Source organism: Mastomys coucha, unplaced genomic scaffold (genome assembly GCF_008632895.1).
Source record: "Mastomys coucha isolate ucsf_1 unplaced genomic scaffold, UCSF_Mcou_1 pScaffold4, whole genome shotgun sequence".
NCBI classification, from domain to species: Eukaryota; Metazoa; Chordata; class Mammalia; order Rodentia; family Muridae; genus Mastomys; species Mastomys coucha.
Window position 1 is genome coordinate 3,550,518 of NW_022196910.1, and position 12,848 is coordinate 3,563,365.

Below are 12,848 nucleotides of genomic sequence, written 5' to 3' on the forward strand. Positions count from 1 at the left end.
TCTTCTTCTTCTTCTTCTTCTTCTTCTTCTTCTTCTTCTTCTTCTTCTTCTTCATCTTCTTCTTCTTTGTCTTCTTCTTCTCCTTCTTCTTCTTTGTCTTCTTCTTCTCCTTCTTCTTCTTCTTCTTCTTCTTCTTCTTCTTTGTCTTCTTCTTCTTCTTCTTCTTCTTCTTCTCCTCCTTCTCCTCCTCCTCCTCCTCCTCCTCCTTCTTCTTCTTCTTCTTCTTCTTCTTCTTCTTCTTCTTCTTCTTCTTCTTCTTCTTCTTCTTCCTCTTCTTCTTCTTCTTCTTCTTCCTCTTCTCCTCCTCCTCCTCCTCCTTCTCCTGCTTCTGCTTCTTCTGTTTCTTCTGCTTCTTCTGCTCCTGCTCCTTCTTTCTCTCCCTCTTCTCCTCCTCTTCATTCTCCTTCCTCTCCTTTTTCTCCTCCTTCTTCTTGTTTTTTCATTGTGTACATCTACTAAACAAATTATAACAAAGAGCAGGCAAAAACAACCAACCTACACAGTCTCTAGTGGCCCTTGCATTATATAGCCTCTAAAAAGTCCCAGAATTACAAACATCACACAATCACAGAAACTTTCTGCAGCTAGAAAAATCACACTCCTGCTAGAGCACAAGGCAAATCATAGTCAACTACTGTGAACAATCTGAAGCAGCCCCATGCCTGGGATTAAAACAAAAAGTTAGTATTATAATTTTTCTGTGTGTGTGTGTGTGTTTTGTTTTTTTTAAAGAAAAACAAAATTCTCACTATGAGGTGTAGCCTTGTTGGAGTAAGTGTGTCACTGGGAGGCTTTAGGGTTTCAGATACTCAAGCCAAGTCCAGTGTCACTCTCTTCCTACTGCCTACCAAACCAGATGTAGAACTCTTGGCTCCTTCTCCAGCACCATGTCTGCCTGCAAGCCACCATGTTTCCTGCCATGACAGTGAATTAAACTCTGAACTGTGAGCCAGCCACAATTATATGTTTCTCCTTATAAGAGTTGTTGTGGGCATGATGTCTCTTCACAGTGATAGGAACCCTGACTAAGACACTGGAATTTAGTAACCTTGTGGTGTTGTAAAATCATCACCTTTACTTCATTCCACAGAATTTTATCCCATTGTAGAGAAGGCCCTGTCCCCATAACCCAGTGTCTCGTATTCTACTCTAAAGAAGATGCATAACTTTAGAGGGGATACTTTGTAAGATAGTGAGCTTCCTCACACGTGAGAAATCAAGCACAGGGTAGACACTTGGAGGATGGTGGCAAATGAGAAGCAGGATTAAAACAATGGTTCTCCCAGGTTTAAACACAGGGTATGAGTTCTATGAAGTAGGCCTTTAAGTCCAAGTAGATACCTGTTGGGAATCCCCACAGCATTCATGGCACAACTGCACCAATAAGCATACCTTGCCAGGCCAGTCATTAGATATGATCTAAATACATAGTTTACTCATGTGAATTTATCAATTATTGAATAAATGAATAAAATCAATGTATCTGGATTAGGTGTGTTTGTGGCACTTGGGGATATTTAGCAATATCTAAAGACAAGTTTGGCTGTCACAATAGCAGGGTGGAGAATAATGCTGAAATGCAAGGAGTCAAGAGCAGAGACACTGCTAAATGTGCTACAGGGCATCTCTCCACTGTGACAGAGAAGCACTCTGCCAAAAATGTCAACCCAACCATTCATACCATAATTTAGGTCAAACCCTCCTGCTCAGAGGACCAGAGAGGCCTTAGGGAAACCTACTATATGGTTAACTGGACATGATCTCAAATACCTTCTAAATATGTATGATTATAACCATAGATTAGTGCTGCTCTCCACCTTCAGAGAGTCTTCTCTGCAGAGGGCCATGGTTAGCACAAAAATGAATAACTAACTGTCAAGTTGCTGAAAAAAGGGACTGTGGAGTGTTCATCCCTAAATGCACAGTTTATGCCACCCCTGTCCCAGGGCTTAGGGAACATCAAGAGAGACAGGGGCAGAAAACATGTAAGAGCCAAAAGACAGAGAGGTGTGCTGAGAAGCACAGTCTTCTGGACAAGCCATCGCGGTGGCACTCCTGAACTCACTGTAGCTGTGAGGATTTGCACAAGATCAAATCAACAGCACTGGTCAGCATTCAGCAGACAGCGATGATTGGACCCAGGGAGAAGAGGAGGAAGAAGGAGGGGTTTGAGGGGTTGGATGTGGCTGTACACATGTGTGAAACTGTCAAAGGATAAATAAAAGGTGTTTTAAATATGATCTGTACTGAAGTTGAACAACCCTGAATTGACTTTGTGCCTCTCAGTTGTCAACTTGGAAGGAAGGGGTTCTTTTTATTAACACACATTAATTTCATAAGACAATGGGATTCAGTTATAGTGCCACATATGTGCAGAGATGTGTCCATCATATCAGTTATGCATTGAATCTGAAATGTTCCCCCACACACACACAGGTTCCCAAGTCTGAACTCTTGATCCCCAGTTAATGGCTGACAAATTTTTGGGACATGAACTCTAGGCAATAGAAGTAGGTCACTAAGGCTGGATCTTAGAAGGATTTCCCCACCTGCTGAAGAAGGATACCTTCTGAACAATGTAGCTGCCATTCTTACCAGATCAGCTGTGCCTACTTACACAAATCCATCAGAACGGGGCTTATTGAATGCTGACATTCCCTCATAGGAAGAGGTGTAGAGATGGCTGTTGAAACCTCATCTGAGATTCCAGCTGCTCCTAGGAGTCATTTGCATGCAGTTCTGATTTGCATGTGGCCTTGGGTTCTCTGAGGTGCCACATGGGCTAGAGAAGGTTTCCTGAGAGCCCTCCATCTAGGAAGCTATGGGGAAGCCATCATCCATGCTGGGTAAGGACTTTACAGTAAAGCTGATTTGGAGTCAAGCATGCTCTTGCAGGCAATCCTTCCCCCACGCGCTGCTAGTAAACCTAGCAAGTCACTGTTTCCCCAGAGTGAACGTTGATGGAATTACACTATGGTTTGTTCTTGGGACTTTATGAAGAGAGGCTTTGGGGGGACTAGCCCTGAGTGAATGTGTATTGCTGACAAGGGCACAACCATTTCAAGGAACTCAATGCCTCAGACAACGTCAGAGCCTTTCCCAGGTGGGGCTCAAAGGATGGACAAAGCCTTTCTCTGGTACGAGTGCATATACTGATAGTGTGCGCAAAAATAGCAACTGCAGCTCTCCCCCCTAATGACTGCAACATAGCTCTGCTCTGCTACAGGGACCTTCTACCATGACTTGCTAACCCCTCCTACCTGTATTGTACATAATGAACACATTGTGTTTCCAGGTAGCACATAGTAGGTGCCCTCCATCACAGAAAGTACTGTCCACCTAGTCAGTCTAGGACCTTCAGTGTCACCTTTACAGATCCCTTTGGGATTTGGGAGTTCCTACAGAGGCCAGAAACATGACCCAGTAGGTAAAAGCACTTGCATATGCATGAGGACCAGAATGTAGATCCCAGCATCTACATAAAAAGCTGGGCATGGCCACACGAACACCTGAAATCCCAGCACGGTTGAACACTGGAGACAAAGGATCACTCGGCTTGCTGGCCATCAACCTAGCTCCAAGTTCAATAAGGGACCCTGTCTCAAGGAAATAAGGTATTGGAAAACAGAGCAGGATACACACACTCATCTGGTTTACACACATGTGTGTGCACCCACGCAGGGAAAAGGATAGAGAAAGTGAAATACTATCAACTAGATTTAAATGAAAATTCAAAGGATTTCTATGCAAGGCAGGAGAGATCAATAGGAAGGGGAGGGGAACAAGAAAGTGTTGTATGGGGAAAGAGAGACAAAAATCTCACATTGTCTTTCATAAGAAATATAGATACAAAAAAAGAAAGAAAGAAATATAGGTACACACACCACATATATAAAATTATATATCCCATCTGAAAACAGAAGGGAAGCTTTCCATGGGAAAGAGAGAGCATGGAGAGGTGGAAAGAAGGGAGGAGAGAGGGTTATGAGTACGCAAATAGAAACAACATATAATGATATATAACAGCATAATGTGTGGAGACATCATAATTAAGTCCATGCCTCTGTATGCCAAAAAAAAAAACTATTTTAAAATTAAAACTTTCCTATTGGTTAGCTTGTAACTATCATTCACAGGACATCCTCACCATTCCCCTGTGGAGAAATGACCTTGTACAAGTAATTCTCCTGAAATCTGTTTCCCAGCAGTAATTTTCCATCAAGGAGTGTGTGTGTGTGTGTGTGTGTGTGTCACTGAAATTCCCTCCCCTCATTCTTTCCCACTTTATTCTTCACACGTTTCTGAACACACAAACATGTTTGTGACCCTTAGTTGTAAGAATAACCACAATTGCAGCTTTCCATGTTTGTACTAACACAAGGTAATTATTTTTTTATCTCCACCTCACGCCTCATTAATAAGCTCTGAAGTCATCACATCCTACCGAGCCATGAGCCTCCCTGGAAGATGTGTCTCAGCAATTGCCTAGTATCAGCCTCTGACCACCTACCTACCTTATCCAACAAGAACCAGAGCCTGTCCAGAGGGAAAAGGGAGTGTCTTGAAGACACAGAGGTCTTGTCCACATCACTCAGTTCGGATCTACTGGGCATGTAAGGCCGCCTTCCAGGCCCTGGGTGTTGGTCATCTCACCTAAGACAGGAAAGTGATGATGGACAGGAAATGATAGATTGGAGAAGCATTTTGAGGTCAGGGGACATGACTCAGGGGTTAAAGCATTTGCCACAGAAGCCCAAAGAATAGATCACTGATCCCTAGAAATCCACATAAGTTAATGTTGAATTGTTGGGACAGCCCTATCGTAATTCCAGTCTTGGAAAGGATCTCCAGAACAATCTGGCTAATAAGATCAGCCGTCTCAAGTAACGCTTGGTCTGATTGAGAGACTCTGCCTAAGCAAATAAGGTAGGAGAGTGATGGGTGGTGGTTGCATTGTGTGCTTCCACATCCACACACACAAACACACACACACACACACACACACACACACACACACACACACACCAGTAGGGGGAAGTACCAGGGAGCCCAGTGCTCCATTAAAAAAACCAGGACTTTCCTAAGTGTTTTAGATATACCAACCCAGGTGACGCTGCAGTAATGTGGGAATCAGTATGTTCTCTCTATGGACTAAGAAACTGAGTCACCAAGGATTACATAACTGAAGACAGCAGTGTCAAAACCCAAGCCAGCATGCTGGACAGTAAAGCCTCTGCTCTCCACCATTACATTTGTGTATCTTCTACTCAGTTATGTGCTTCTACAGAGTGAAGCTTCCCTCCTCCATACACACACACACACACACACACACACACACACACACACACACACCACACACACACACTATTCTTTCTTTTCATTGGGGATGGGGAATGGGGTGTATTGCAGAAGCCAAAGGACATTGGATGCCAGGCTCTATCACTCTCTGCCTTCTCTGGAGACAGGGTCTCCCACTGAAACTGGAGCTAGGTTCTAGGCAGCAAGCCCCAACAATCATCGCGTTTCCACTCCCCACAGCACTGAGGCTACATTCACGCATGCCCAGTTTTTCACTTGAGTGTTAGGGTTTCGAGCTCAAGTCTTCACGATTGTGTAGCAAGCTCTCTTACCCATTGAGCCATCTCTCCAATCCATCCCCCAAAATGCACACTTTCCCCCTTTTAAATTTTTCTTTAATTTTATGTGGATGGGATGTTTTGCCTGCATGTGTTTGTGCATATGTATATGCACTTCCTGCAGAGGCCAGAAGAGGGTGGTGGATCCTCTGGAATTACAGGTGATTTAAAGTTACCACATGGATGCTGAGAACTGAGCACAGGGCCTCTGGAAGAGCAGCCAGGGTTTTAAATCACTGAGCACTCTAGCTCCAAGACGTATACCCTTTGTAACAAACTAGAAGAACAGAAATTGAAACAACCTGAGTCTGGCCAAAAGGTGAACAGAATGGAAATCATAGCCATAGCCGTGAGGGAAGAGTGTACTTGGCCAAAGTCAGGCACAAAACTACTTTTGCTACTGATTTCTCTGAGTCTCCAGAGAAGATCTTTGGCAGATTGTGTGGTCTTCTAGGCTTTCAGGCTCCTTTTTTCCATTGACTTCACCCAAGGCTATGGAACAAGGGAAGTAAAAGGAGTCAAGAGTCTGAGAGAGCTACTTTCAACATCCATGACACCACCTTGATTCTCCTTAAACTTTACGCAGGTCCCCCCAACCCCTGCCCCAAATCCAGGGAAGCACAGCGGTTAGTGGGTTTCAAGTTCTGATGTTTAAAATTCTGAGAGAGTATTAAAAAGCTTCCTCTGGTAAGAAAGGGCCAAGTAATGGGAGACCTACCCCTAAGAATCCTTACCTCAAGCATGAGGTCCTGTGTTCAAATTCCCAACACCCACTCAAAAAGCCAAAGGTGGTCACGTACCACCCTATACCCCTAGTGTTGCAGGAGGCAGGGATGAGAGGGTCGCTGTGGTTTGATGGCTGCCAGCCTAGTTCCAGGTTCAGTGAGAGACCTTTGTCCTCAGGGAGTAAGGTGGAGAGTCATGAAGTGACAAAGAAGACACACCTCTCGTCTCCTCACATGTGCCTATGCCACACACGAACTCACACACAAAGATATACCTATCCTACCTGAACTTTAAGTATTCTGTGTCCCTTACTAACATATATATGTCTTATACGCATAAGCCAATTGATCATTTTGTATTACTGAAATGTCACACTGTACCACATGCTTATGTATAATTGCATGTGTCTGTTAAGAACACATGTGCTTTTGTGCAAGGTAAAATACGTGTTATGTGTTCCTTTCTGTGATGAGATATCAACCTATCTCTACAGAATATTGCAAACAAAATACAAGAAAACAAGCAATGGAAAATCAAGCTGCTCTACCTGGCCTAGTAGCACCAGGCCTGTGATCCCAGCTGTCCTAATAGCTGAAGCAAAAGGATTGCGAGTCTGAAAGCAGCCTGGGCAACTCAGTGAAGCTCTGTCTCAAAATAAAAGTAAAAAGATGTATTGGGATACACCCTGATAGTCAAATGCTTGCCTAGCTTGTGTGAGACTCTAGGTTCAGTTCCCAAGACTGGAAAGATAAATCAGTATTTTCATAGCTAAGGATGCAGTTTAATGATAGGGCACTTACCTAGTAGGTGCAGTGCCCTGATTAACAAATGAAAAAGGAAAAGTCAAAAACAGAAGGGGAAATAAAGAAGGGAGATGTGACACAAGGCACAGGCAAAGAAAGGGAGGGGGACGGAAGAAAATCTTTACCCAGAAGTAACAACTTCTAGTATTACTACCGCCATAAGACCTGTCAGTACTTTTATTGTAAATACATGTGGTAATAAATACCAGAAGGGTGCCCCAGTGTAGGGGAATACCAGGGCCAGTAAGTGAGAGAGGGTGGGGTGGCAGGCATGGGGAAAGGGGAGGCAACAGGGGTTTGTTCTTGTTTGTTTGTTTGTTTGTTTCTTGGAGGGGAAACTGGGAAAGGAGAAATTTACATGTAAATAAAGAAAATATCTAAAAAAAATGGAAAATAAATAAACAAATAAATATCAGAAGGAATATTTAAAAATAAAGTAAATGTTCCATGTGAAGGCCTGAGAGCTCACAGCCACGCAGCAGACCTTCCTGCTGGTTGTCAAGCTAGTATCTTGCAAAACTTCTATCTGTTCAAGAAGGACGTGCGTGCCCGGGGCGCTTGGGCGTCTTCCCAGACTTATGGCTGACAAGACCTTGCCCAACGAGATGCTACCCTATCTTGCTAGTGCCATGTGTAAGGAGTTGTTTACGCTTCGAGGCAGCCTGGGATGACAGAACGCTGTCCCAGGTATTGGAGCAACACTACCCCCTTTACTCTCTTTGTCTCCATGGATCTCTCTTCTGTTGCTCATGATACAGGGGAAAGAGTCAGGCCAGCATCTGTTGGAACCATTCACTAGTGACACAGAGCACAGGCTCCAGCAGAGAAAATACTCAGAGGCTGTAAAGACACAAAGATTGGTTCCAGCACACACAGATACCACAATGGTAGATGTTCAAGTCCCTTGTATGGACAGCTCCACTGACATGACCCAGCGAGTAAAGCTGATTGACAGCAGTCCTGAAAACCAGTCCAATCCTCAGAACCTGCCTAGTAGGAGGAGAGAATCAACCTCTACAAGTTGTTCTCTGACCTTCACACACATGCTATGGCATGCACACTCCCATGTTCATATGTAAAATAAATAAATGTTATTACATTTTAAATTTAAATTTTTAAATATCATTGTACTTGTGTACAATGCATAGGCATCTTTCAATGTACTTGGTTTTTTTTTTTTCTTTTAAAAGACATGGTCTCAGTTAGTCCAGGCTGGCCTGAAACTCCATATGTAACTGAATGACCTTGAGTTTCCAGTCCTCAGCCTCTACCTCCCTGTGCGAAGGTGAAGTGTGAGCTCCCATAACGAGTTTTATGCAGTGCTGAGGAAAACCTCAGGGCTCCATGTATGTTAGGCAAGCGATCTACCAGCCGAGCTACACCCCCAGCCCTTCTGAACAGCTTTTAAATTGTATTTTTATTTCTGTGTGTATGTGTCTGTGGGTGTGTGCCATGCGTGTGTCAGTGCCTGAAGAGGCTAGAAAGTGGGGTTGTATTCCCAGGATCTGGTATTGCTGATGGTTGTGAATATCCATGCATCAGGAACTTAACTCAAGTCCTGTGCAAAAGCAGCAAGCATGCTGGAATGCCAAGCTACCTCTCTGTAAGTTATTTATAACACCTAGTCAAATGTCAATGGTATAAAATGTTGGGCCCTATCATTAGGGGAATAACAAGAAAGAACAAGGAACTCTGTGAGACTTTTAGTTTATATAAAACACTTCAAGATTTAACTTATCTTGTGCATGCTAAACTCATGCTCTACCACTGAGCTATGAGTTTATATGTGTGTGTGATATTAGTACAAAGTATTTATTGATTAGAACCACCTGACATAATACATAATTTTCTTGTTTTCCTTTTATTGAAAGTAGACTTTTTTCCTCACATAATATATTCTGATTAGAGTCTCCCCTCCCTCTACTCCTCCTAGCTCCTCCCTTTGTCCCCTCCCATCTAAATCTATTCCCTTTCTGCCTCTCATTAAAAAAACAAACAGGGCTCTGAGGGATAATATATAATATAATCTGATAAAACAAAAACTAGCACATTAGAATTGGACAAAGGAAACCGAAGAAAACGAGCCCAAGAGAAGGCACAAGAAACAGACACAATCATTTGCATACCCAGGAATCCCATAAAAACACTAAACTAATAACACACACACGAAGGACCTGGTGCAGACCTCTGCAGTCCCTGTGCATGCTGCCTGGGTTTCTGTGAGTCTGTATGCACTTTGATCATGTTGGATTTAGAAGACCTTGTTTTCATCATGCCCTTCATCTCTTCTGGTTCTTACACCCCTAGACCTCCTCTTATTTCTTACTTTGAAGCAGGGTCTCAGTTATCCAGATTGACACTGAACATGTGATCTTCCTGCCTCAGTCTCTCAAGTAGCTGGGACTGATGACCTGTACAGCCAGCTTAGATGACAATTTTTCCCCATTTTTTTTCTCTTTTTAAAATATCTTTTCATTTTTATCATCATCTTCTTCATTTGTGTGTGTGTGTGTGTGTGTGTGTGTGTATTTCCACACACATACACACATGTGCTCTTGTGTTGGGGGGCACATACTCACTAAGGTGTGCATGTGGAAGTCATAGGACAACTTTCAGGAGTCATTTCTCTCCTTATACCACGTAAGCCCTGGGGAATTGAACTTGTGTCCTCAAGCTTGGCAGCAAGCACCTTTACCAGTTGAACCACTCATGGGTCCTTCCCAAATATTTTCAATCAGCAGTTGGTGGGACTCACTGATCCAGAACCCCATAAATAGAGTGGGCTTCTGTACACTGTAACATGATTACATCAGGCTAACAACAACACCCATCACTTTATCTGCTTATCACTCAACAATGCAATGCTTTATTATACATTGTGAGTTGTGCAACAAGTCAGTATGATGCGCTCCTCCTATTTCAGTGTGGCTTTTTTTTTTCAGGATACTACTGTTGACTCTGTAAATATCAATCACTTCCTGATATCAAGCCACTAATGATGAATATCAAATATGACACAAGGTGGTAGTTTATTCTACCAACCCACAATACACAACATGGTCATGTGTCTGGCTTCTGTCACTGGGCATATTTTCTTGGATCAAAGCCACAGTCCCACCCTCAACCCTCCTGCACTTTGAGGCAGGTTCTCACTATACAGTCCTAAAACTATCAGGATGCACAAGACCCCTCCCTCCATAAGGTTATGTAAGTGGTAAGGACTCTAGGGAAGGGACACTCTCCAACCTGTCAAGCTACCTGCGAGTCATTTAAAAAGCTTCGGAGTTGCAGTTCTCACCATCTGTCTTCCAGGCTGGGATGAGCTTTGAGTCACTCATTCTCCTGTAAGTCACACTTTATCCACACTCCTGTAAGTAACCCAAGTAGACTCATTGTTTCACCAAGTTCAGTTCTCTATCTGGGTGAATAAGTATTTGAGCAACAGTGTCATACCATAGCCTCTCACCACCCAGACTCACTGATTAACACCACCATCTTCTTACACTTTGTTTCCTAGCCACATGAAACAAGCATGGAGCTCCAAGGCCACCAAGCTCTCTCCTCTGCTACTCTCCATGCTGGCATGCCTCTGCGTTAGCTGCCTCCCTCACCATGCTCAGCTAAAAAGCACCCCATTGCCCTGTGACTCTGAGCATGAATCAATCCATGGAGCAATACAAGACTTTCTCTCACTCAACAATCATCTGATATCTTATTAGTGTAATAAATCAATTGAGGTAGTGATGGCCCTTCACAACATTCAGTCCTGACTTCAGGCCACATCTGCCTAAATCCACACTCAAGTATTATTTTGGTAACTTGACATTAGCTGGAAGAGTCTTTATACAAAAGAAATTGCCAAATACTGCAAATGAATATTATTATTACTTTACTTGTTCATGTTCATTCTGTGTGTTTAACTCATTGTGTGTGTTGTTCTAATATATATATATACTATATATATGTATATACATACTATATTTATATATATAAGTATATATATATATACTTCTTTTTTAACTTTTATTGCATTATGATGAGAAAAGTTACATGATTTCAATTTATCTGAATTTGTTAACATTTAAAAACATATTTTAAGTAAATAGAACTAAATCACATTCTTGAACTCCTCTCAGAGACCCCCCCTTCAATCCCTACAATACCTTTTTTTGTAACTTGATACAAGAGTTACAAACGTCAAGCAAAGCATTGAGTATTACTCTTTGTTGTTCTCTTACAAGCAACCTCCCTAGTAAATCATCTATGTTTCTTTTGAGTATATACTTCTTTTTTTTTTTTTGTATTGTCTTTTTGTTTTGGGTTTTTGTTTTTTGTTTTTTGTTTATCTTCTTCTTCTTCTGGTTTTGTTTTGTTTTAAGACAGGATCTCATTTTGTAGCCCTCAGCATCCTTACTCCATAGACCAGGCTGGTCCTAAACTCAGAGGCCCACCTGCCTCTGCATCCCCAGTTCTGGGATTGAAGGCATATGCCACCACTGTCTGGAAGGATAGGTTTTTCAATAGAAATTTCTGGATCAAGTCCTAGGGAACTATGACTGAAAATAACAGAATGAATGGGGGAAAAAACTGGGAAAAAGCCCAGCATGGTGGGGCCCATCTGCATGGCAGAGAAGGAGGAATCACAGTGTGTCTCTGATGTGCAGAAAGCCAGCTTCAAGTCCTGCTCTGTGTGTATCTCCCATGGCAGCCAGAGAAAGCAGTCAAAGTCAATTTAATTTTACACATGGGAAGCTTGGCTTAGTAGGAATAGCCTGTGTTGATGGCAAGGCAGGAATAACTCTCTCTCTCTCTCTCTCTCTCTCTCTCTCTCTCTCTCTCTCTCTCTCTCTCTCTGTCATACTGTTTGAGATGGAAAAGTGACTGGAAGAGGAATGATGGCAGGCAGAGTATGTTAAAGTGTTTAATGATCTAGGAACCAATAAATCTACTTCTAGGAACTTCACCTTCAGAAAAGTCTTAGGGGCAAGTGAGATGGCTCAGCAGGTAAAGGCACTCACTTGCTGTCAAACCTGAAGGCCTAAGAGAGATTCCTAGGACCCACATGATAGAAGGAGAGAACTGATTCCCAGGAGTTGCAGGACATGCGCACCCTCACATACACACGTGAAAATAAATAAGTGTGTACATATTTTTAATTTTGGAAGAAAGCAGAGACACTCAATCTTGTGTTTAAAGAGGCATGTGTGAAGTTGCCCATGGCAGCTTTTACTTGTCATGGAGAAAAACAAGAAAGTCCTGAAACATCCATCAGCAGAGGAATGACTAAACAAATTCCTGACACCCACTCAATGAAATATTGTGCAGCATACAGAGCCCAGAGGTTGCTCACATACTGGAAGGGTGGGAAAGCAGTGCTGCTGTGGACTTGGCAGGCTCTGCACCACTGGCGTGAGGCTTGAAGCAGTCACAGCTCCATCAGTGGCTCCCCACAAAGGGGTACTCAAAAGAAATGCACGTGTGTATTCACCGACAGATGCAAGCTGTATGTGCACAACTCCCTGGTTCATAATCTGAAAAGTTGCACTAGAAATGACCCAAATACCCATCAGTGAGAAACCAGGTAAGAAAAGTGTGTTCTGTCCATAAGGTGCAGTACCTAGAAAGCGTTCATCCTCAGGGAGAAGAAGTACTGCCACCAGAGGTGCAAAAATTGGTTTGAGAA